The following is a 24,807-nucleotide window of genomic DNA, read 5'->3' as shown; positions in this document are numbered from 1 at the left end:
TAAGGTTGTAAAGGTTGTTCGAACATGCACCGACTGAAGCCGATCTCAGCTATATGTTGATTTGTGTTCACTCACACCGGATCTGCTCTTCACACCTGGCGCCTCACAGGTGCCTCACACGCACATTCTACATGCATTGGAAACATCTCCAATACTATTAGTTATTATTCACGGAGATATGTCCAATGCATGGTGGATGTGCCTGTGAGCGCCCATTTGTGAAGAGCATATCTGAGCTGACCACATGGCAGATTTGAAAATCGGACTCCAAATATTTGAATTCGGATATGCTCACACACTTCATACCATCCTCACAAATACATCACTGTCGTGTGCCGAGAATCTTCTCACTAATGATAACATTATGTCCGGGAGATATTCTCAATCCATGCCTATGATGCACTATGAAGTTGACGTGAGGAGCATATCCGACCTCCAAATATCCATACCCGTGTGTTTTGGTTTTCGGGAGAAGCCATCCTTCTTTTAGCCATGTCCACTAGCAACCTAGACGTATATCTCAACATGCATTGGAAATGTCTCTTGTATATATCATTAGGAGATGTTTTCAATACACAGTTGGGATGTGTTGTAGACATCTCCCGTACATGTTATTACTATGCAAATACATACAAAATATAAGGTTTTGCATTCTATATATTAGCATTTGTAATCCTTCCAAACGGAGCTTGGTTAATACACAGTTGGGATATGTTGTGGGGGTGTCAATGTGAACTTGTATTGGTATGGCTTTTTTAAAATGCTTTTCGGAACTCAAATTGCTTTTCATCTCGGTCAATGTGTCATTGCCATTTTTCGGTCAATTTGTGATATCATTAATGGAAAACATTCAAAATAATACAAAAATCTGGTTAACACATTGAACAGGTCAGATGGGTCAATATGGTTTTTCACTTTTTCCTCTCTTTAACTTAGCATTTAGGCTATGTTTGGTTTGAGGGAAAGGAAGGGAAAGGTAGATAAACCTTTACAACCCGTGTTGAAGAATCAATTTTTGGTTAAGTATCGATTTTTTGGCTAAGTACTTCTACATTTGGACTGCTTCCAAGTGGCCGATGACTCAGGTCGAAGTGAACTTTGGCTGCCGAGTTGAGTCGAGCTGGGCAAGCTAGGTGGCGAGCTGACTATAGTGTCGAGCTGCCTATGAGGTGTCGAGCTGACTAGGTGGCGAGTTACCTGTGAAGTGCCGGGCTGACCAGGTGCCGAGCTGCCTATGAGGTGTTGGGCTGATCAGGTGTCGAGCTGCCTGTGAGGTGCCGGGTTGACCAGGTGTCGAGCTGCCTGTGAGGTGTTGGGCAGACCAGGTGCCAAGCTACCTGTGAGGTACCGAGCTGCCTGTGAGGTGCTGGTTGACCAGGTGCCGAGCTGCCTATGAGGTATTGGGCTGACCAGGTGTCGAGCTGCCTGTGAGGTGCCGGGTTGACCAGGTGCCGAGCTACCTGTGAGGTGCTGGGCTGACCAGGTGCCAAGCTGCCTGTGAGGTGCCGAGCTGCTTGTGAGGTGCTGGTTGACCAGGTGCCGAGCTGCCTGGTGGCGAGCTGAATTGATGAGCTTTGCTGCTCTTAAGAGACCTGCAAGGAACCAAATGTCAGAGGACCCGGGGTGGCTAACCGGGCGAGGTCGCTCCGATGCTTAAGTCAGTACTCTCATAGTAGACTGCGAGCTAAAAATCACAAAGTTTGAGAGCTAGAACTTGCTTACTTGCTTGCTTGCCTCTTGCCATTGGGGTTGGTGCCTTTATATAGGCATTGTTTGGCGTGGGCTTCACGCACCATATCCGAGATTTCTGCGAGATCGTCTAAGTGGTCGAGATTCCTGGAGGTAACTGCCATGCACGTTGACCACCTTCCAGATCGTTCGGCACGTGGGCCAACTTCCAAGGATCGTGGGAGTGTTTGAATATGCATGTCGAATTTGTCGACGAGCACGTCTTGCAAGTCGCCGGGTCGGCACATGTGCCAGGTCGCCAGGTCGGTGCCTGTGCCAAGCCGCCAGGTGGGACACCATCAACTTGGCTAAGGCAAGTTGTTGCCAAAGTGGTTCCGAGTGTCACCTAATTGTTCCGAGGTGCCATGTGTCACAATATCATTGGAGGGCCAAATCTGCCCTCATCATTTGTATTAATTCCCCTTTCTTTCCCTTCCTTTCCCTATCTTTTCCTTCAAACCAAACATAGCCTTAGAGACTAATCTAAAGTGGGTGACCCGTTCACCAACTCAACCATATGGGTCAACAAAAAGGTAAACACATCTATGAGTGTTTTTTTTACTAGATAATGAATTAGGATGGATTAGTGTTAGATCCACTTATAAGTAGATAAAACTATGGTTTTTAAAATTGGACTGGAAAAACTAGGAATCGATTAAGTGACCGGTTTCGATTTTTCCTAAAACTGTTGATTTTAGTTAGCAAACCGTTGACTTGGGCGATTAATCATTCGAATGGTTTTAATCGTTTTTATTTATTTTTATTTTTTTGTCAAAATAGGCTGACCATTTAGTTCAAATGGTCAGACCGTTTGACTCAGTAACCAAACCCCTGACCGATTTGGTCTCTGGGTCATTTTTAAAAAACCATGGATAATACTAGACTACTTTAATCAAATCGAATTTGAATAAATATAAACCCATTTTGCAGCCCTGGTATAGACATGATAAATTGATACCTACAAAGTTAATAAACTGTGACATTAATTTTCTTTTTCTTTGTAAAAAGAACTGATTTCACATCTGACTCCTGCCCAAAGGACAATGATGCGGCAATTCAAGGGTGGGGATACAGCAAGGTGACGGTGAGGCCCACTAGAAGTACCACCTGTTTAATCCTTCGCCTTACTTAGTAATCTTTTAAATTAAGGGGTTTTTATAGTTCATTCCACCCCTAAGGATTTTTAGGGATGGAGATGCAGTTTATTAGGGGGGGGGCTACTAGTAGACTAAGAGATGACTGCAATTTCAGAGATGGATTGCAATACACTTATATTAACAGTATAACATCACGTACACTAATTATGCTATTGTATTACAAAGATAATAATAGCAGGACTCGAAACCGCACTACGGCTGGGACAATTCATCCAGTGCACCAATTATGCTATTTCTCAATTGGCCTCGCCTCATTTTTTTAGAGTGACACCAATGACTATCATTAACTATTGTGTCATTGGCTTGGACAACGTGTCACTCTTTAACGCTCTTCCAACTCCCAAAATAAATAAAAAATATTTATTTTTTTCTTTAGAGAATATATAGTAAATCCAAACCTTTTTGGTCCATTTTCTCCAATACCCTACTTTTTCTACTCTCTATCTCATTTAACTTAGCCCCCCCAAAAGAAAATTCCTAGACCACTCGAGCCACCATTGATTGGTGTTTTTTTGTTTTTTATTAAACATGCAAATATGTGATATTACATAATTGATTATTCAATATTTTTAAGATCAAGGAAAATATCAAATAATAATAATAATAACAACAATAACAACAACAACAAAGTCAAAAATTCAAGAAATCAGCATTGGGCTTTGCAAGTTCCTTTTAACTTCTGACTATTACTAAAGACCCAAACCCTAAGTTGGGTGATGACTGGTAAACGACAAAGGCCATATTGGGGATGTTTGGATAAAAACTGATGTTGTAACCAATTCGATCAATTATTATATAAAGCATATGTTGGAGAAAGCATGATACCAAAAAAACTTATAAGTTATAACCAATTCGATCACTGATATAGCATTAGTGTAAATGCATGGGAGTGCAAATAAGCTGAACGCAAATTCTGATTATTTACTTTCGCAAAAGTAAAATGTTGTGGATCCACCTTATATATAAGAGAAAAGAGGTAAGAGGGTTACTTGTTTGGTAATAAAGTAGGAAGCAAGAGGATGTGGTCACCACCTTATATGAGAGAGAACTGATAGGAGGAGGGTAGTATAAATATTGTATCAATTTTTTATATACAAAATTTGCAATACTAATATATGCAAATGAGACAAAAAAAAGTACAAATTTTATATGAGATTGAAGTGCAAATCATAATTACAAACCAATAATGCAAAACTATACTGAATGCAAATTTTGTCTAACTCTTATTTGCACTACGACCAAACATAAGTACATAACTTTAATTTCAATACAAATTATCTTCGTTTAAAGTAGAAACAAGAAAATCAATACGGCTAGACCATAAAACACTTGAGTTACCCCATGTACAGGTTTATTGTGAGTAGATATCTTCCCTCTGTCCCAGGCATGTAAAAAATTATATAAAAGCACCTTGGGGAAATTAGATTTTGCCACATGCAGAGAAAGAAAAAAATTGGGGAATGAGAAAAGAGAAAAAATATAATAGATATAGTTTTGGCATAATGGTCTTGACGTGCGGCCAAGGTAAGTATGGGCATTATGTAGCAAAGATGTCATTTATGTGGCGACCAAACTTCTCGTTTAAAGCCCTGTGCACGAAAATGAATGGATTTCAAAAGAATTAAAGGCTAATCACCTGTCTAGCCATTTGACATTGGATATATGGTTAGAAACGCATGTATCATGTATGACCATATAATTTACATGTGTCAATGATCATGATCATGTGCATACGGAGGTATATAGAAGATTGTTAACATTCATGTAGTAAAGCAAAGATTTAAACATCCCATGCACATATAAAATTTCATGCAGACACAGACAAATATAATATTCATTTCATAGGATTTACCATCTATTTACTTTAAGGATTCATTATTGTTTGGGTTTTGAGAGAGGGAAGTTGGTCAATAGGATTTTGGTTCTTATTGATCAAAATATTTATGTTATATTTTTAGATTTATGTAGGGTTCATAAAAAATTAATTTCCATGGGTATCACTTAATTATACAGGTAAGTGATACCCATCTCTTATGTGGATAAATAACATTTCCACCTAGGGAAAGTTGTCAACACTTTTTTTTTTTTTGCTTCATTGTATTTTTTTTTTGGCTTCATCGAAAAGTTGCCAATACTTGGATGGGACAAAATTGTCCCTTTTAATAATGACTTTTTATGATTAAAGTGGTCATTTTCTTATTTCCTTGGGAAATAAAAGAACATGGGTAAATACACTTATCCGAATAAATATTTCGCAGAAAATATTTACCAAAGTGCATTTACTTGGATAAGTAACTCCCTGAAAAGCAAACAAGGTTTATATATAAATGGACATTTGGTTCGGTGGCCATAATACTAGAAAGACATGATATAAAAAAAAAGTTTTTTTTAACCCCAAAATTTACTCCAGGTGGAGGGGCGACCACCTTAAAATTTATTAACCATGCATTATCAAAAGTAAAAACAGCTATAACAGTGGAGGACTTAGCCCGCCTTACCCCAAACCCAAGATACAAATCTCTCAACCTTAACCTCTTACCCCAACCCACAAAAAAAGCCATGAATAGTGTTAGACAGTTGTATGCCCTTAGCTTCAATCAGAATTATGTACATTATGAATTTATTGTAAATGAATAAAGTACACATTTGATTCATGTTCTTGTGGTGTGTTTCTGTGTAATACCCTTAAACTGGACACTTAATGAGACTTGTGTTAGTTTAGAATGTTCACAGCCATTGGGTAAGTCTGGGGAGATTTATCCTGCCAAGGCTGACACTGGTGTGCGGCCAACTGTTGGGGTGGTTTGTCTCAGCTACCAGGGTGAGACCCGAAGCACATGCAGTGTAGGATTAATAGAACCTTTGAACCGGATCAGATTTCCAGTATTGCCCTGGACCTTGGAGATAGATGGGAAAAACTGGAAAGTTACACCTAACCCCTAGACTCGATTATGATACTACACTAGATGTCGGATTGGGCTGTCTTTGATGTACCAATCAGTGAGATCCTTAGTGGGGGTCAAAACCTGGGTATGTTGGGACAGTCTGAGAATTCATCTGAGTGGGTGATCATAGTGACAGGATCAGCCCCTTTGTCGAACAAAGGTAATATCGGGGATGCACTCTCTCTGATGGAAACCAAGACTACCGGCAGCCGATTTCAATTGTTGAGATTTTGTTTTGCAAAATATATTTATATAAAGATATATATATATATATGTTATGGTTTCGAAATGATTCGCAGAAGGTTTTAATTCCCGGGATCCATGTAAGCAGAGAGTGCAACACTGTTCCTTGTAGTCGAGGGAGAGGTCCTCCCTTGTCGGGCAGTGTTCGATCATTATGGGCTGAGAGGTTAAGTGTAAGACCATTGAGGATAATACATGATGGGCTAATCTTGCATCTGCCCACAGTCCCTGGGTGTTACAAGGTGGTTTGGCCCAGGGACCACTTAGGGTAAGTGTTGGGCCCATAGAGCCCATAAGATGGGTTTCAGGGGGTGCACTGTCCATAACAGTGTATTCGGCCAGGCCTTGTACCAAAGGCTGGGCTGAACCCATGTAGCTGATGTGTAGATCAATGTTTGGGTCTCACGCCATACAAGGAAGCCCAACTGGGCAGCAATTTCGAAGGCTAAGTGAGTACATAACCTTAAATGGGCCTTAAGCCCATTTCAAACTGGGCTGATTTGATCAGTCAATTAAAAGGGGCGAATTCTGAGATGGATCAGCTAATAGGATTGGGCCTAGACCCTATCCACTTAGAGAGTCTAAGATCTAAATGAGATTTAGATCTAGAAGCCTCCTAATTAGATTAGGAGATGGTTGATCTGATCTGCAGATAAGATAAGGGTTATCCCTTATCACTTAAAGGGACTTCTAATCCAAATATGATTTGGATTAGAAACTTCTAATGGGATTAGGAGCTGATCCCTTTAAGATTATGAAAGGAGAAAGGGGTGGCAACTGTTAGTGATTGATGTTCAATTCTCTTCAGAGCTGAAAATCACAAGAAGAGAGATTTCTGCACCCTGTGAATTCTCTCTTGCCGCCTCCTTCTTGCTGCCGCCATCACCTTCAGTTCGATCTCCAGTTCTTGGGAGATACTGTTTCTCCGTATCAGGTACATCCTCCCTCCTACTCCTTTTGGTTTAGATCTGGTTTGGTTCATGGTTCAAGATTGATCCTTGAAAATATGTTTTCTAAAATAGGGAATTCGATTCCCTGCAAATATGGGAGAAATTTTTTTTTTGAAATTCGTCCAGTCCATTCCGCAAGATTTAGGCGTCCATGTGATGGATATCCCATCCCTTCAAATAGATTATCTAACTCTTAAATTGGGTAAATTTATAAAATCTTCAAAAATTAATTACTTTCTTACCTGATATGGGATATGTGAAATAGCACTGAAGCTAGTGAATCCTTCCAACAACCCACCCATTTTAGCCAAATAATCCGCTAGTCTATTCACTTCACAATACACATGCTTTATTGAGTAATTGCAAGAATCAATGAGCCTTTTGATTTCAACTAGATAGTAATTAATACTCCATGGAAAAAAGGTTGAGTTGAAGAGACTTGTCATAATAGAATTATCGCATTGCAACCTTGATATTAAGATAACAATGGTGAATACACATATTAATTCCATCTCGAAGAGCTTTAATTTCTTCTTGAAGAGAAGTACAAATATCATAAAGGCTTGAAAAAGCTTTGAGAAACCTACCCTCATCGTCACGAATCAAACCTCCTGATGTTGCTCAATCCGAGGTGGTGCACAAACTGAGGAGAGCAACCAGATAGTCCTTGCTGACAGGGCGGGGCTGAGTTACAAGGACGAGGCCGCGCTTCAAGACATGTGATAAAAAAAGGAAAAGTCAGAGACCCGAGGAGTTACCCCGGGTAAGTACTCTGATGCTCAAGTCAGTAAGAGGTGGTGGATGGTCGGGCCGAGCTATAAGGATGCTGGTCCAAGCTAAGTGGTACTACTGCTGTCAGAAGTTCGGATCCCTTACCTCAAGCACGATGTACCTTTCTATAGCCGAAGATTCGTGTCCTAGTCGGATTGGGCTTCCGGGGTTGTCGGGATGAGGTTAGCCTCCGAGGTATTTGGGATAGAGTCACATTCCCCAACGGAGTCGTCTTCCTTATTCCTTCTTATCCGTTGTTGTGCTCATCCATATGACGTGTAGTTGATGTGGTTGGAAGGATAAGATGGGGTGCCACAGTAATAGCGTAGCTTGGCCAAGCTATGCTAGCGTGGCCGAGCTAGGATGATAGTTGGGCGGCGACGTGTTTTGTAGGACTAGCTCAGCCATGACCTGAACACCACTCCCCCAGTTCTGAAGTCGAGGAATGAAATAGTCCAATTTGTTCTTCGGTTGAAGAACTTCAAGTTGATGTCTAGATGGGCGTTTGGTCCCTTTGGTGTTCCTCGGTGCCTGTCGCAATCTTGAGAACCGGGCAATATGGAAAATGGTCGAGGAATCTTTCCATTATCGGCTGCAGAACTTTAAGAGCTCTGACTACGGAGTCCGAACACCACTCCCCCAGTTCTGGAGTCGAGGATGGGGAGTGCCTGGCCCGAAGTGTTGCGTGGTTGCGTAGCTCGGCCGAGAGCCGAGGTGTCGAACTGAGCTTTCAAGTCCGTCCTGTTGGTGGAGCCAAGGAACGGCTCTAATTCCAAGTGGAAGTTGAGCTTCTGTGCCGTGGTGATGCTCGGCCGTGGTGCGTTGAGCTTTGGAGTTGGGACCGAATTTTGGAGTTGAGGCCGCTGTGATACTCGGCTATGATGTGCTTAGCTTCCGAAGTCGGGGCTTAGCTCGGTTGTATGCTGAGGAAAGGCTTTTTGCTGTCAGTCGGAGGCCGAGCTCTGGAATTGAGGTTGTGATGCTCAGCCACGGGGTGCCGAGCTATGGAGACGGGTTCCTTTGGGGTTGCCAGGCCGTGGAACTGAGGTCGTTGTGATGCTCGGCTATGACTTGAAGAGCTCCAAAGCTAAGGGCCCCTAGGTGCCGAGCTGTTGTGATGTTTGAGGGCCTCCAGGTGCCAAGCTATTATGATGGTCGGTTGTGGTCTGCCGACCTTCGAAGTTGGGAGCTTCGCAGGTGCCGAGCTATTGTGAAGCTCGGTTGTGGTTTGCCAAGCTTCGAAGTTGAGGGTATGCTCTTCAGCTGAGGAACTTATTCTTGAAATTTTGGGATTCGGGCACCACTCCCCCAATTCCGAAGTCGAAGAGTGGCATGCTTGACTAGGACAGAGCGAGGCCTTCTTTGCTGAAACGCTGCGTGGTTGCTTAGCTCGGTCGGCTGTCGAGGAGGGGCTTTCCTATTCTTGGTGGAGGTCGAGCTTCAGTTTTGAGGAAGGTGCCGAGTCGTCGATACAAGGAAGGTTCCGAGCTTCAAAGTTTGGGTCTCTCCGAGGCTTGGTAGCGCAATGTCAAGGAAGGTGCTGAATTTCGGAGTCTGCGCCTCTTTGATGCTCGGTAGCGTCGCGCCGAGGAAGGTTCTGAGCTTCGAAGGCTGGGTCTCTTCGAGGCTCAATAGCGCTACGCCGAGGAAGGTGCCGAGCTTCGAAGTCTGGATCTCTCCAATGCTCGGTAATGTAGTGCCAAGGAAGGTGTCGAGCTTCAAAGTCTATGCCTCTCTGAGGCTCGGCAGCGCTATGCCGAGCTTAGAAGTCTGGGTCTCTTCGAGGCTCGGTACCACCGCACCGAGAAAGTTGTCGAGTTTCGAAGTCTGGGTCTCTTTGAGGCTCAGTAGCGCCGCACCGAGGAAGGTGCTGAGCTTCGAAGTCTAGGTCTCTCTGATGCCCCACCGAGGAAGGTGTCGAGCTTCAAAGTCTGGGTCTCTTCGAGGCTCGGTAGCGTCGTGCCAAGGAAGGTGCCGAGCTTCGAAGTCTAGGTCTCTCTGATGCCCCACCAAGGAAGGTGTCGAGCTTCGAAGTCTGGGTCTCTCTGAGGCTCGGTAGCGCCATGCCGAGCTTTGAAGTCTAGGTCTCTCTGATGCCCCACCGAGGAAGGTGTCGAGCTTCAAAGTCTGGGTCTCTTCGAGGCTCGGTAGCGTCGTGCCAAGGAAGGTGCCGAGCTTCGAAGTCTAGGTCTCTCTGATGCCCCACCAAGGAAGGTGTCGAGCTTCGAAGTCTGGGTCTCTCTGAGGCTCGGTAGCGCCATGCCGAGCTTTGAAGTCTAGGTCTCTCTGAGGCTCGGTAGCGCCATGCCGAGCTTTGAAGTCTAGGTCTCTCTGAGGCTCGGTAGCGCCATGCCGAGCTTTGAAGTCTAGGTCTCTCTGATGCTCGGTAGTGCAATGCTGAGGAAGGTGCCGAGCTTCGGGGTCTGCGCCTCTTTGAGGCTCGGTAGCACTGCACCGGGGAAGGTGTTGAGCTTCGAATTCTGGGTCTCTCTAAGGCTTGGTAGCACAGTGTCGAGGAAGATGCCGAGCTTCAAATTCTGCGCCTCTCCGATGCCCAGCCAAGGAAGGTTTCGAGCTTCAAAATTTGGGTCTCTCCGAGGCTCGGTAGTGCTGCACCGAGGAAGGTGTTAAGCCGTTGGGCCGAGCTCCCCTGATGTTGCACCGAGGATGGGCTCTCTATTCTTCGACTGAGGAATTTGTAGCTTAAGTTTCGGAATCCGAACACCACTCCCCCAGTTCCGAAGTCGAAGGGTGGAGTGCTCGGCCGAAGTGTAGTGTGGCTTCCCTTGGTCGACATTGCTGTCGATTGCCCTGCCGAGGATTGAACAGTTGCAGGTTGCTCTTAGAATTTTGTGTTCTTTTGTCTTTTCCTTCTTTGATAGCTCGGTATGCCGAGCTTTAACCTATTGTATTGATGGCTTAACTTAATGATATTGTTTTGTTTTGAACTTGTGTGCATACATACGAGTTTGTTCCTCGGCCTTACCTTGGCCGAGGTCTGGGGTTGACCGAGATCTTCAGTCTCCGGCTAGTGGGGCCAGAGTATATTCTGAGCTCTCATCTTTGGGACGCTCAGTTTCTGGTCTTGGGAGCCTTTGGGGCCCTTCGTGGGTCATCCGTTGTTCAGCTGGCTTTGCGATGTTTTGTCGCCGAAGTACGGAGTACGGTGACCGCCCTCTGGCCTCAGAGGCGGGAGTGATCTTCTCCGATTTGGGCTCTGGCCGTTGATCAGCCGAGTCAGATGTTTGACTATACGCTGCCGAGCTAGCTACTAGCTATGTGTTAAGGGCTCGAGCTGTTATAGGTCGACTAAGTCGGTTTTCTTATCGAACTCCCTGTCGTGCCCACTGGTAGGTCAGCTGATTTAGTGCTGCGCTGCCCGCGTTGCGCAACATTTTTTGCGTAGCCTACATGATGTATGTGCAATGTGTCATGCGTGCCTCGGTCAGTCGGCTGTGTAGTGTGGCAGTGTAGCACGACTGTGCAGTGCGGTGGTGTAGCGCGACTGTGTAGTGCAACTGTATAGCACGGTGATGTAGCACGGCGGTATAGTGCAACTGTGTGTGTGGTTGTCGGGCTCGCAGGAGTGGGCCGTGGAGGCATACCACCTTGCTGTGTCTTGCTTCTCACGCTTGGACCGCGCTCCCCGCTTTTTTGGCCGACGCACTTTGGGGTCCTCGGGATGTGGATCGTCCTTCGTACCCATCGGGGCGTGAGGGGGGACGGCCCGGTTGGGCAGTGCCGCACATCCTAGTGTCTGCATCATCTCGAAGATCTTATCGACTCTCTTGCATTGCTCGGAACTGTATAAGATCAACCACTGGTGGAGGCTGTGGAATTTCTTGATGTGGAGAGCTGCGATGCCGAGATTCTCGAGATGGGGATCAGTCTGTTGATCGTTCAGACTAGTTCTAGGGCATCTTGATTGCGCGATGAGGAATGAAAGATTTTTGGGAAAAACTTTTTGTGCGTTTCCCTCAGACGGCGCCAATTTGATGTTGCTTAATCCGAGGTGGTGCACGAACTAAGGAGAGCAACCAGATAGTCCTTGCTAACAGGGCGGGGCTGAGCTACAAGGACGAGGCCGCGCTTCAAAACCTATGATCAAGAAAGGAGAAAGGCCCGAAGAGTTATTCCTGGGTAAGTACTCCGACGCTCAAGTCAGTAAGAGATAGTGGATGGTCGGGCCAATCTATAAGGATGCTGGTCCGAGCTAAGTAGTAGTACTGGTGTCAGAAGTTGGGATCCCTTACCTTGAGCATGGAGTACCTTTTTATAGCCGAAGATCCGTGTCCTGGTCGGATTGAGTTTCTAGGGTTGTCGGGATGAGGTTAGCCGCCGAGGTATTCGGGATAGAGTCCCATTCCCTAGTGGAGTCGTATTCCTTATTCCTCCTTATCTGTAGTTGTGCCCATCCATATGACGTGTAGTTAACGTGGCTGAAAGGATAAGATGGGGTGCCACAGTAATAGCGTAGCTTAACCGAGTTAGGCCGATGTGGCCGAGCTAAGATGATATGACAAGACGATAGTTAGGCGGCCACGTATATCGTAGGGCCAACTCAACCATGACCCAAACACCCCCCCTTTCCCACCATCACTATTTAATTTTACCTTGCCACGTGAAATATAGAGTAACTTGCCATAAAAAAAAAGTTGTAACCAATAAACTGATGTCATAAAAGTAAAAACCAATGTGTTGATATATACATACAATGATAGCCATAAATAGAAAATCAACTATATATAATAAGCTGCTTTGAAAAGATATTGTTGTATGCTATCCATTAAATTACTCATCTTGCTCTTGTTTCTATTATTGTATTAAATAAAAAAGATAATTGGCAACCAGCTTTTGGTTTTTTTAACACTTTACTGGGTTTTTCTTCTTGTTAGTTGTTAGTTGAGAAACAGTGAGTTCAAAGAATTTGATAATTTGAACCCAAATTAGATGTAGAGAAATGGCAAAACCACCTTTCTAAGCTTCACTTTTCACAGTCGTCATAAGTATATATTTGTTAAATATTTATTCTCATTCATACGTAGAATATGGCCTAGTCAATGAAACCCAATATATGGCAGAAAGCTAGTCCAGCTTCTAGCCGCCTAGCTTATTCATATATGGTGGTCAAATGGTGGGTCGTATATCATCCTTTGTTCCAAACTTGATATCTCTCTCTTTGACGAGAATTAGTTAATGGTGAAATGGGTCAGTCACCAAATTAAATCAAGCATTTTGATGAAGTGATTACCACATTCTGCTTTTTTTCTTCTTATTATTACTTTCGTGGGTATGAGTTGATGCTTACGTTTGGATAATTCTGCATAAGAAGCTCTGTTGAATGGTAGGTTATATACAACTGAACTTGCACTCCAATACAATACAAAACGTCATCGCTTGCGATATCAAAAGAAAGAAACAAAGAATGAAAAATGGAAAAGAAACTTGGAAAATAAAGGATGCAAGGAACCAAACATGTAACGGACAGAGAAGGAAACACTACCATATCCCATGATTTCCATCCCGGATCTCCACTTAATTCGTCTCCCAGTAGAGTCCGAATCCAGACCGGATCTGCTCCTCACAGAGGGCGCCTCACACATGTATTGGAAATATCTCCCATACTTTTAAGTTATTATTCATATGAAGATGTTCTCAATGCACGGTGAATGTACATATAACGCGCCAAAGTGTGAGGAATAGATGCTGTTTAGTCCGAATCTAGTGCTTTCTACCCACAGTACGCTTCCCCCACCTACACATCAGCCGTACATCTCAAATTTGTATGATGTCATTAATGGCGACATATGTACTACGTTGAAGTAGCAAATTCCGATTCCCTTAGGGAACATGAATGATTGGGGCGGGATAACTTTGGAGACATTTGGTAATTCTGTTTGGAAAGATCTTATGCCATTTTGACAGTTAAAAACGTATTAAGCTTTTGCACTAAGATCTAAATAGCCTAAAGCCTGTTTGGCCATTGAATGTCTTTTATCTATGACAATAAAGTGAGAAAGACATGAAAAATTTTATTTGGAGTTTCCTTAAATCAGTCTAAAATAGGCTTTTGGCATTTTTTTTTTCTGTACATTGGCTTTTGGTGACTAAACCAAATGGAAAAAAGACTAACATGGTCTACCCAGCTTGTAAATAGCCGAAAGACCGTGTAAAAAGACACATCAAATGAGGCTTTTGTTAAGAGCACTTTTGGATTGGATACGTTCACCAATTCATGTTCATGTTCACGTTTTTGGTCAAAAGGAAATAAGGTACAATTACTATTTTACCCCACTCTCATGGTAACGTGACATTCTAAAAAATGTTTTCAATATAGGCTATTGGTCCTCAATAGCCAAAGTTTTTTCATTTGGGGCTGACCCAAATAATTATGAGTTCCCAACATCACCCTAGAGGCGTCTACATAATCAAAAAATACCACCTATCCTCTCGCACATTGCCACTCCCTTAACGTGTGTTATCTCATCCCGTGAACTCCTAAACTCGCCCAAAAACCCAAAGGGATTTTTATTGTTCAGTCCACCTTAGAAATCTGATCCCCACTGTATAGGTGGGATGAATCTTGACCATGGATCGATGCTAAATCCACAGGCAGGATGCAGTTTATAGGGGGGCTACTAATAGACTAGGAGGAGGCTACAATTTCAGAATTCTGAAGTGGATTGCAGTCTACTTATCCAAAACCCAAAATCATATTCCTACTCGATGGTATCTCGACTTCTACCCCTATTTCTTCCATCTCCATCCCTTCTACTAGAAGTTCAGAATGAGCTCAAACTCCACATTACAATGTTCAACAACATTCAACAGGTAATGAACTTTGTCCCTCTTGTATCTATCTCACTTACCGGCCATCTCTCACGAGTATGCTTAGCTTCAAACATGGCACTAGCACCTCAAGAATAGGTAGAGCAAAGCCCTGATTGATACTTCTTGAAAAACCGCTCAAACCTTTCTTGTTTTGCGTGATCATCTCTAGACCTATTCATGGGCCGGGCCGGGCTTTCACTCTATATTAACAGATTTTTCTAAGGCCCGAGCCCGAGCCCGAAATTTAGCCCATACTGTTACTACTACTAAAGCGATTGAATAGAGAGAGAGAAATTATAAAGAAAATAATAAAAAATGTATATATTAAATTATAAATATATATTTTAATAAAGATTATATTATTTATATATTTTATATAATATATAAAAAATATATATTATATATTTTATAAAAATATATAATGTTGAGTCGGGCCAGGCCGGGTTTTTTTAACAAATCCCGAGCCTGGCCCGAAACACAATCGGTCTTACTGTGTTAGACCCGAGGTCAAGCCCGCAGGCCTAATTACATGACCAAGCCCGACTGGGGTATGGGCGGGCCATCGGACTACCCGGCCCATGAACAGATCTAATCATCTCTAAAGGAAACTCATTCTGTAATGAGTTGATATTCATCAAAAAGAAAGTTGGAACTTATCCAACATTTTTGGAATATATAGTAGTTGGAGTTCATTACTATTGAATGTTGCCGAATGGTGTGACCGTCGGAATGAATGTCGGCGCCGGTGAAAGAATGTATAACATCCGTCCCATTAACTCCACACGTGTTAAGGGAGTGGCATGTACGAAACGACAAGTGACATTCTTTTGATTGTGTGGGGCACCTGCTTCAAAATATGGCATCTCACACCGACTTTACAGTCACGTCTCACGGTGCATTATAAACATTTTCCGTACTTAGATGTAATTATTTATGGAAAATGTGCTAATAAGGTCCTTGTGAGGCGCCTTGTGTGAGGAGCAGATATTCACCTACGAGGCACCTACTACGTGGCGCTGATGTGAACTTCATGAATATATTTTATCTTAATAAGGGCATTTTTCAATAAGACTCAGTTTAGAAGGATTATAAATACAAATATGCATAATATAAATACATATAAAATAAAAGGTTTTATACTCTATATATTTATATTTGTACTCCTTCCAAATGGAGCCTAAGTCTCGATTTAGAATATTTTGTAAATAGTATAAAAACATTTTAATCATATAATAATTTGATCAACTTTCCCTTTCTGTGAAAAAATGATTTACCCACATCGGAAGAGAGTACCAATTGCACCCAAAAATTTATTCAAAGGAAAATGAATTGTATATAGACCTTACGGTTTCTGCAAAAGTGGGAAATTCCCATTGACCGATTTTCTAAGAAGAATTGATCGCAAACTCGGCATTGACCACGGATTCTCCTGTCAAGAGAATAAAAGTTGGATAAGATCTGATGGACAGACTTGCTGAGCTATTGACTGTACTTAATAAACGTATTGACCATATCCCAAAAGTTTGTTTTATAAAGTTCATTGCATATGAACGGGATTGTTGGCTGCTTACTTTTAGTCAATGTGCTCACCGGATACCACGCTATACTCGTGATAGCACATAAAGTCTAAACACCAACCAAAACTTTCCAATTGAATGTTCGGTTAGCTGCCAATCCACCTTTTGGGTCAGTTGACAGTTGCCGCAACCACTCTCCGATGCAGTATCAATTGAAGGATGCACAGGATTGGTCTACCGAGTCACAAGGGTTCTCTGGCCAGCCCAATTCGGGTGAAGCGACTGGGCTAGGGCCTAGGGTTAGGGTTACATAGTGTGATCTGGTTCTAGTGTATCTGGTCAGATCTGGTGTTTGATTGGTTGATCTTACCTACAGCGTTTTGTCTTTTTGGTGCTAGGTTTGTAAGTCATCTTTCTCTTGCAATTACAGTATTCAAATTGCATCTAAAAATTGAGCAATTCATTTATCAAGCCTTCTGCACAAAGATTACATCATCTGCGCCTCACAAACGCTCCACATGCACATCTCAGTGTGTATCGAAAACATCTTCCGAAATTGTCAGTGGAAGATGTTCTCAATACACGGTTGCGATATGCTATGAGGTGCAGACGTGAACTCACATACGCACACACACTCATCTCTCTCTATCTATTTTTCTCTCTCTCTCTCTATATATATACCTTTGACGTGAAACTAAGACAAGTATATTGACATTATATAAAAGGTTTTATTTTTTTAAATAAAAAACCTTTTCATGTCAGGAAAAAATACAGATTACTTTTAAAAGAAATAAAATCATACATAATTGCAATTACCACTTAATTTTGTTTAATAATGTGGGTACAAGTGTAAACAGAAAACTTAAAAAAAAACATTGTTAATGCATTACTTATGAAATTTTCTTGACAATTATAAAAAGGGAATAATGGGAAAATAAAAGAGAAATGGAAGGAATTTTGTTATGTTTCATGTGTTGGTTGATAGAGGGGTGAGGTATAGGTAGGTGGCAACCATATTATCTTATTAAGTAGGGGTTTTTACCGTTCAGTCCACCTCTTGGTGGAGCTAGGATTTCTAGGGGTGGACTGGAATCTACCCGTGGATTGATGCCAGATTCGCGGACAAGATGCGGTTAATAGAGGGGGGGGGGGCTACTAGTAGATTAGGAGGGGGTGCAAATCAGATTTGTGAGGGGGATTGCAGTCCAAAAATCCCTATCTAATATATAAAGCAATGGTTTCAGGCCAAAGGCCCCTATAGTCAGACATGTGGCTCATTTACATTTAGGCACCTGTCATTCCAAAGATTTAAACAAAATGAACACATGTCAAATTCTGATTAGTAGTAGTTAAAGAATAGAGCCCACTAGACATGTGTCAAATTCTGATTAGTGGTAGTTCAAGAAAAGAGCCCACTAACATGGAGAGTGGAGCCTACCATCATGTAGAGTTGTGAGAAGTGGGAAACTCCCACTTTCAATCATTTCCTAAAAAAAAGGAAACTATGCTATTAATTAATGTTAACTACTAAACTAATTAATTATTTTCAGCTATTGATTACTAATAATAATTACTGTTAACTACTTCTAATTAATTAATTACAACTATTAATTACTAACAATAATATTGTTAATTACTAATTAAATACTGTTAACTACTTCTAATTAACAGTATGGATGGTCGAACCCTGCAGGTAGGTTGGGCGAAATTTCAAAAATTTCTCTCTCTCCCATCTGAGAATCACATTCCCTGTTTTAGAAAATCTGCATTTTCAATGATCAATTTTGAACTAAGAACCGAACCAGATCTGAAACCAAAAGGTAGGAGAGGGATATACATGATACGGAGTAGCAGTAACTCCCAATGAAGGTGTTCACGCCCAAAGAAATCTCCAAAGACTGCTCCCACTGAAGATGACACAATGTAGGGTGGAACAGAATCAACAGTGTTCTTCCTAAGAACCGAATCCTTCAGCAAGAATTCAATGGAGGCTGTGAGCACGACTTCAGATCAACCTTTCTCTAAAGACTGATATCAAAAACCTTTCTTGATCACTCCTACAAGAATGGAGATCGAACTGGTAATGGCGGCAGTAGGAGAAGGACGCAGGGAGAAGATGGCGCAGTCACACTGTTGTTGTCTTCTCTCTCTGTGATCTAAGATCTGATGATTTGATGTCTCTAGAGGTTTGCCCTCCTCCTCCTTTTATAGCTTTAAAGAGAGCTCCTAATCTCATTAGGAGTTTCCCAATCCAAATTTGTATTTGGATAAGGAGTTCTCTTTAAGAGATAAGGATAAATCCTTATCTTATCTATAGATTAGATCACCCCTCCTAATCTCATTAGGAGCTTTCCAAATCCAAATCTCTATTTGGATCTAGACTCTCTGAGTGGATATGGATAAGTCCCTATCCTATCTACTGATCCAAATCCCAGATCCGCCCTTGTTTAACTAATCATATTATACTAGTTCGAAATGGGCTTTAGGCCTAATAAGTCCATGTGCTCAGTAACCCTCCAAACTGTTGCCCAATTGGGCTTCTTTGTATGGCGTGGGACCCAAACATTGATCTACACATCAACCACATGGGTTCAGCCCAACCTCTGCTATAAGGCCTGACTGAATACATTGTTATGGACAGTGAAACCCTGAGCCCATCACCATGGGCTCTTAATGGGCCCAACACTTACACTAAGTGGTCTCTGGGCCAAGCCACCTTATAAAAACCCAGAGACTGTGGGAAGATGCAAGATTAGCCAATCAGGTATTACCCTTAACGGTCTTACACTTAACCTCTCAGCCCATGATGATCAAACACTGCCCGACAAGAGAGGACCTCTCCCTCGGCTGCAATGAACAATGCTGCACTCTCTACTCACGTGGATCCCAGGAATTAAAACATTTTGCAAACATTTTGAAAACGTAATATATATGTATATCTTTATAATTTGCAAAAACAAATTTCAACGATTGAAATCGGCTGCCAGCAGCTTTGGTTTCCATCAGAGAGAGTGCATCCCCGATCATTACCTTTGTCCAACAAAGGGGCTGATCTTGTCACTATAATCACCCACTCAGATGAATTCTCAGACTGTCCCAACATACCTAGGTTTTGACCCCCTCTAAGGATCTCACTGATTGGCATATCAAAGACAACCCAATCCGACTCTTAGTGCAGTATCATAATCGAGTCTAGGGGTCAGGTGTACCATTCCAGTTTTGCCCATCAATCTCCAAGGTCCAGGGCAATATTGGAATTCTGGTTCGGTTCAGGGTTTCAAGAAAACCCACACTGCATGTACCTCGGGTCTCACCCTGGCAGCTGAGACAAGCCACCCTAACCAACTTGGCGGCACATCAGTGTCAGCCTTGGTAGGATAAATCTCCCCAGATCTATCCAATGACTGTGAACATTCTAAACTAACACGAGTCTCATATGTGTCCAGTTTAAGGATATTACACAGAAACACACCATAATAACATGAATAAAATATTTACTTTATTCATTTACATTAAATGTCATAAGGTACATCCTTTGGATTGAAGCTAAGGGCATACACTGTCTAACAATAATTAGTTTCTAAAAATTACAGAATTAAGTAAATAATAATAACAATCAATTATTTATAGAAATAATTAATAATAATAATAATAACCATCAAGTACTTAATTAAGTAAATAATAAAAAATGAAATAACAATCATTAATTATCATTAATGTTTATTCAAAGCATGTCTCATAATAATTACCGAATACAATAATTAAACCTTATTTAAGAATCAATATTTATTAACAGTAATTAAAATTGTTAAGCCAAATCATTAACGTTTATTCTTAAATGCAAAATATGAATTAACAAATCTATTATATAATAATTATAGTCAGTTGGAAAAAAGTAAGTAAATATTTAAATAATTACAAATTTAGTTAATATTATTATTATATAACAAAAAATTTAAATTAAATAATAAAATAAATTAATAATAATAGGGTTATGTGGACCTGTAAACTATAAGAATGTCTTAAAAAATGGCAGTTTATAAACAATAATAAAAAATGATATATATATATATATATATAACTTCCCCGTACTTAGTACGGGGTCATTCACTAGTTAAATATGAAAGCAATGTACAACTAAGCAGAGTGAAAAGGAAATCTTACTTTTTCTTGTTGAAAAAAGCAGAATTTAATTTTATTGATGAAAGAAAAAACAAAAGGGGCCCACGTACTGGAGTAACAGGGCATCATAATATTGGAAGGCAAACGGTTTTATTGAAGAGTTGAGCACATCAGAAAATTTAGAAAACAAAGGGGCCGACTTAAGGACAATCAATTTCAAACACTCATCATCAGCTTGAAAATGAAAATTCAGTAACAGAAGTTGTCCTCTATAGTCTATATCAGGGTCAATAGAGGCCAAGTGGGTTGCTGATGCTCTTTAATGAATAGCAAGTGGATCCCAACTTCAAAAGAATATCTAATTGTTATGAGGTCTCCCCCTTGAATTTAGAGGTCAATGCATGCCAATGGAGCTGCACTTGGATCTGCTATCCACAAATTATTCCCACATGCTGTTTGCTTTGAGAAAACTTTAGGGCACGTTTGGTTAACAGGGGTCTGGAGTTGGAATCGAAATGGGCCATTCCAATTCCAACTATTTGGTTGGATAGAATTGGAATCCCATTTCCATTTCTGGTGTAACAACATTCTCTTATTTGAGGGAATGAATTCCCACCTCTTCCTTTGGGAATGGAATTCCATTCCAACTTATTCTAATTCCCCTTATGATTCATGTATGAATCAAACAAACTATAAGAGTAGACTATTCAGTCTATTCTAATTCCAATTCCAATGGATTTCGATTCCGACTCCCACTGTGAACAAACAGATCCTTAATTGTTTGGGAAAAACAACTTAGCTTGTTTTGAAGCTTCTTGAGCATGAAAAATTACCATGGTATGGGGTGAAAGAGTATTTGCAAATAATTTTATTTTAGCCAAAAAGACTGGCAAGGAATTGAATGAGGTAGTGCATCATGCACAAGAATCTTCCAAATAAGTCAAGATGTTTTTTTTTTTTTCAAATGGCCAAAGCTTTCCCACTCACCTTCAGAAACAATTGTTGAATTGGGGGTTGGAACTCTATCAATGGTGGGATATATTGAGGCACCACAATCATGAAAAACGTTGTTGGGGTTATGCTTTTTTTTTTCAACCGCTGGATTAAATCGTAATATGATGCATGGTTGGTCTGGCTACTAGTACTACGTTTGAGAAAAAAACAATAGGTTGAGAGGAATGCTTTTAGTATACTATTGAGATCTTTTATCCTATACGGGTTCTTTGGGTTGAGAGAGGAAAGAGAAAACAAATATATACGAGTTAAGTGTTGGTTTGAGTTGCGAATCAGAAGGTACCATGTATTATTTCATTTTATTTCATAATGAAGAATGGTTTCATCTCTCCCACGACATGGGAGTAGGTGGTAAAACCCAATCATGTACATCCTTATATTCTATGTCGTGTTTGTTTTTTTATCTTTGTTTGAATTTTATTTATTTTATGATTCTTTTGGTTGTTATTTCCTTTTAAATGGTTACTAGCGGAGGGGGCCTTGTGTTGCAGGGGCTCACTCATAAACTATCAGGCTTGAGCTCGATTCGAATTAGAGGCTTAAGTAGCCGAGGTTTCGAACCAAGGTCTCCCTCAATTGCCGAGGTGCCAAATCGATGTCTCCCTCAGTTGCTGAAGTGTCAAGCTGGGGTTTCCCTAGCAGGTGAGGTGTTGAGCTAAGGTCTCCCTTAGTTGACAAGGTGTCGAGATGAGGTCTTCCTCAATTGTCGAGGTGCTGAGCCGAAATCTCCCTCAGTGACCGAGGTGCCGAGCTGAGGTCTCCCTCAGTGGTCGAGGTGTCATCTAGCTCGAGCTCAATTCGAATTAAAGACTTGAGCTTGAGCTCGGCTCAACTCGAGATGTTGAGCTAAGGTCTCCCTTAGTTGGAGAGAGAGTGGCATTCTTGTAATTTATAAGGAGAGAGATGACATTCTTGTAATTTGAAAGAAAAGAGAGAGAGAGTTGGTAGGAGAGAGAGTGGTATTCTTGTAATTTGAAAGAAAAAAAAGCAAGAGAGAATTGGTAGGAGAGAGAGTTGTATTCTTGTAATTTGAAAGAAAAAAAAGCAAGAGAGAGTTGGTAGGAGAGAGAGTGGTATTCTTGTAATTTGAAAGAAAAAGCAAAAGAGAAAGAGTTGGTAGAGAGTGGCATTTTTGTAATTTGAAAAAAAAAACAAAAGAGAAAGAATTGGTAGAGAGTGGCATTCTTGTAATTTCTATAAAAAAAACAAAAAATACTGTTAAATTCCATTTCTCTCGTCCTCATGTATCCTCATGTATTTTTAGGTACACATTTCAGCTTAATATATTTATATAGATTGTAAGTCTAACAAAAGTTAAATGCAATTGTCTTGCCCTTAACCTTGAAAGGTGCCAGCTACCCTTAACATGATGGTTTTTTCTTTTCAAAACAATTGCCATATCAAACAAAACATGGTGGGTGGTTGGCACCTTTCAGGGTATGTCTATGTTGATTTGTTTCACATGTTTTATCACTTCATTCACTTAATTAGCTTTTTAAGAGTAGTTCTTTCAATGGGCTTCCAAGCAAAAACGTGATGTCAATAAGACAGATCATGCGTCTATTTGGCATCGTTGTCGTTGCTCCAGAAAACGGTGCCATATCGGAAAAAAATGGTGCTTTAGGAAATGACCATTTGTTTGGACCCGTTTTTTCATAAAAAAACGGTACTCCAAGCCATGCCATGAAAATCGGGAAGGCATGGTGTTTGGAGCAATGCCATTCCTAGAGCTGTAGCTCGTTGCTGCCAACAGGGCAGTGATGTGGCACTAGATAATGGGTACCAATGCTGAAAACGTTTCCTAGACAATTGGTACCAAACAGAAAAAGTTGTTGTTGCTCCAAGAAATACCCTATTTGGCAGCAACGATTCCAAATAAAAAAAAGACATTATTTTATCAGAAAACGGTGCTTCCAACCCACACAACAGCAACACCATTTTCTGAGAAAAAAGGTGCTGCATCCGCAGCATCGATGCCAAACATATAACAGGTTCGTCAAGCCATGGTACACTTGATACACCTCATTTAAGTCTACAATTATAAAGAAAGGAAGGCTCAAGTGAAGGATTTTGACAATAAACCTACTCATTTATTAAATCAACACATTTGGACATGATAATATGTTAACATTATTGAATATGCCATGAGAAAGATCGGCATTAAACTGGGGCTATCTTTGTAATATATTAATTTGCATATGCATACATATATACATAATCATCTATATATGTAATTAGTTTGGGTCTCAAATGGTTTGGAAGTTGGAACAACATAATTAGGTTATGTAAGTGGATCGGTTTGGTTCAGTTCAATCAGGTCTACCTGACCCATTAACCGCGAGGGGTGCAATCTAGGTGGGCTCAGGTCGGGTGTTTGTAAAAAATTTGAATGCACCCAGCTTGAAGCTGTGTAAAATGCTAATTCAGGTCAACCTAAGTTGCACTCCTATTAGCAGCCCTATTTAAGAGTCAAAGTTAGAAACAAACTTGAATTTAGTAGTTGCAGGGGTGTCAATTGGACTGGATTTGGTCCAATCCGGTTCAGTCCAAATGTGAGTCTATTACAAATGGACCGGGTCTAATCCAATCTAATGAATATTATGGACCATTTTGGACCGGTCCAATTCAATGTTTAGACTGTTCAATCTATTTAAGTTTATTTTCATTTAGATTGGTTCCACACAAACCTGGTCCATTGATACCTATGTTCTTATCCTCTATCAATGGACTATTGGCTTAATCTGCCCCAATCCAATATAAATTTATTACAGATAGACCAAGTCCAATCCAATCTAATAAATACTTTGGACCATTAAGTCTGGACTGGTCCAATTCAATATGTCTTGTTGGTCTGTCCAACTTGTACAAATTGATTTTGGTTTGTTGACAGGATCCAACCCAAAACTGCCCCATTGACACACCCCTAAATAGTTGTCCTTGATCAAACCAACCTGACTTGAGCATACCTGCCTTGACAAGTCTTGGTTGTTGTTGTTGTGAATTGGTTTTCACTAACCACAAGACAGATCGGTTTTCCTTCTCACAAAATTAGTCCTCACAGCCCTTGCAGCCATGAATTGAGAACATTGACCAATTTTGCCCACTTAAGACACTGTCAACATGACCCTACAACCCGAGGGGAGAACATATCTTGTACTTCATGTTATTATTTATGGGGAGAATCTCCCATATGAGGCAAGGTGAGATCAGATTCAGTCCTCACAAAATGATGGTCACACTGTATTTATAGATACCTGCAGCTGTGCATTAGGAATATCTTCCTATTAATAAAAACATATAAGCATGGAGATATTCCCAATACATAGTTACAAATGGCTGTGAATATGGTGTGAACACCGCTTTGTGAAGACTGAATCCGAGTTTAAGCGAGGTAAGTGTGGGATACTTGACAAGACAATCTAGAAAGATGTTAAGTAGGGCCTGGCCCCCCAATATTGAGTGTTGTTTTGATTCATGAGAAGATGGTGTGAGGACTGAATTGGGATTCCCTTCCAATGAAGTAAAAAAT

Source organism: Nelumbo nucifera, chromosome 4 (assembly GCF_055504915.1).
Source record: "Nelumbo nucifera cultivar China Antique chromosome 4, China Antique-T2T, whole genome shotgun sequence".
Lineage (NCBI taxonomy): Eukaryota > Viridiplantae > Streptophyta > Magnoliopsida > Proteales > Nelumbonaceae > Nelumbo > Nelumbo nucifera.
The sequence above is the reverse complement of the archived record's forward strand: the minus strand, read 5'-3'. Positions refer to the sequence as shown.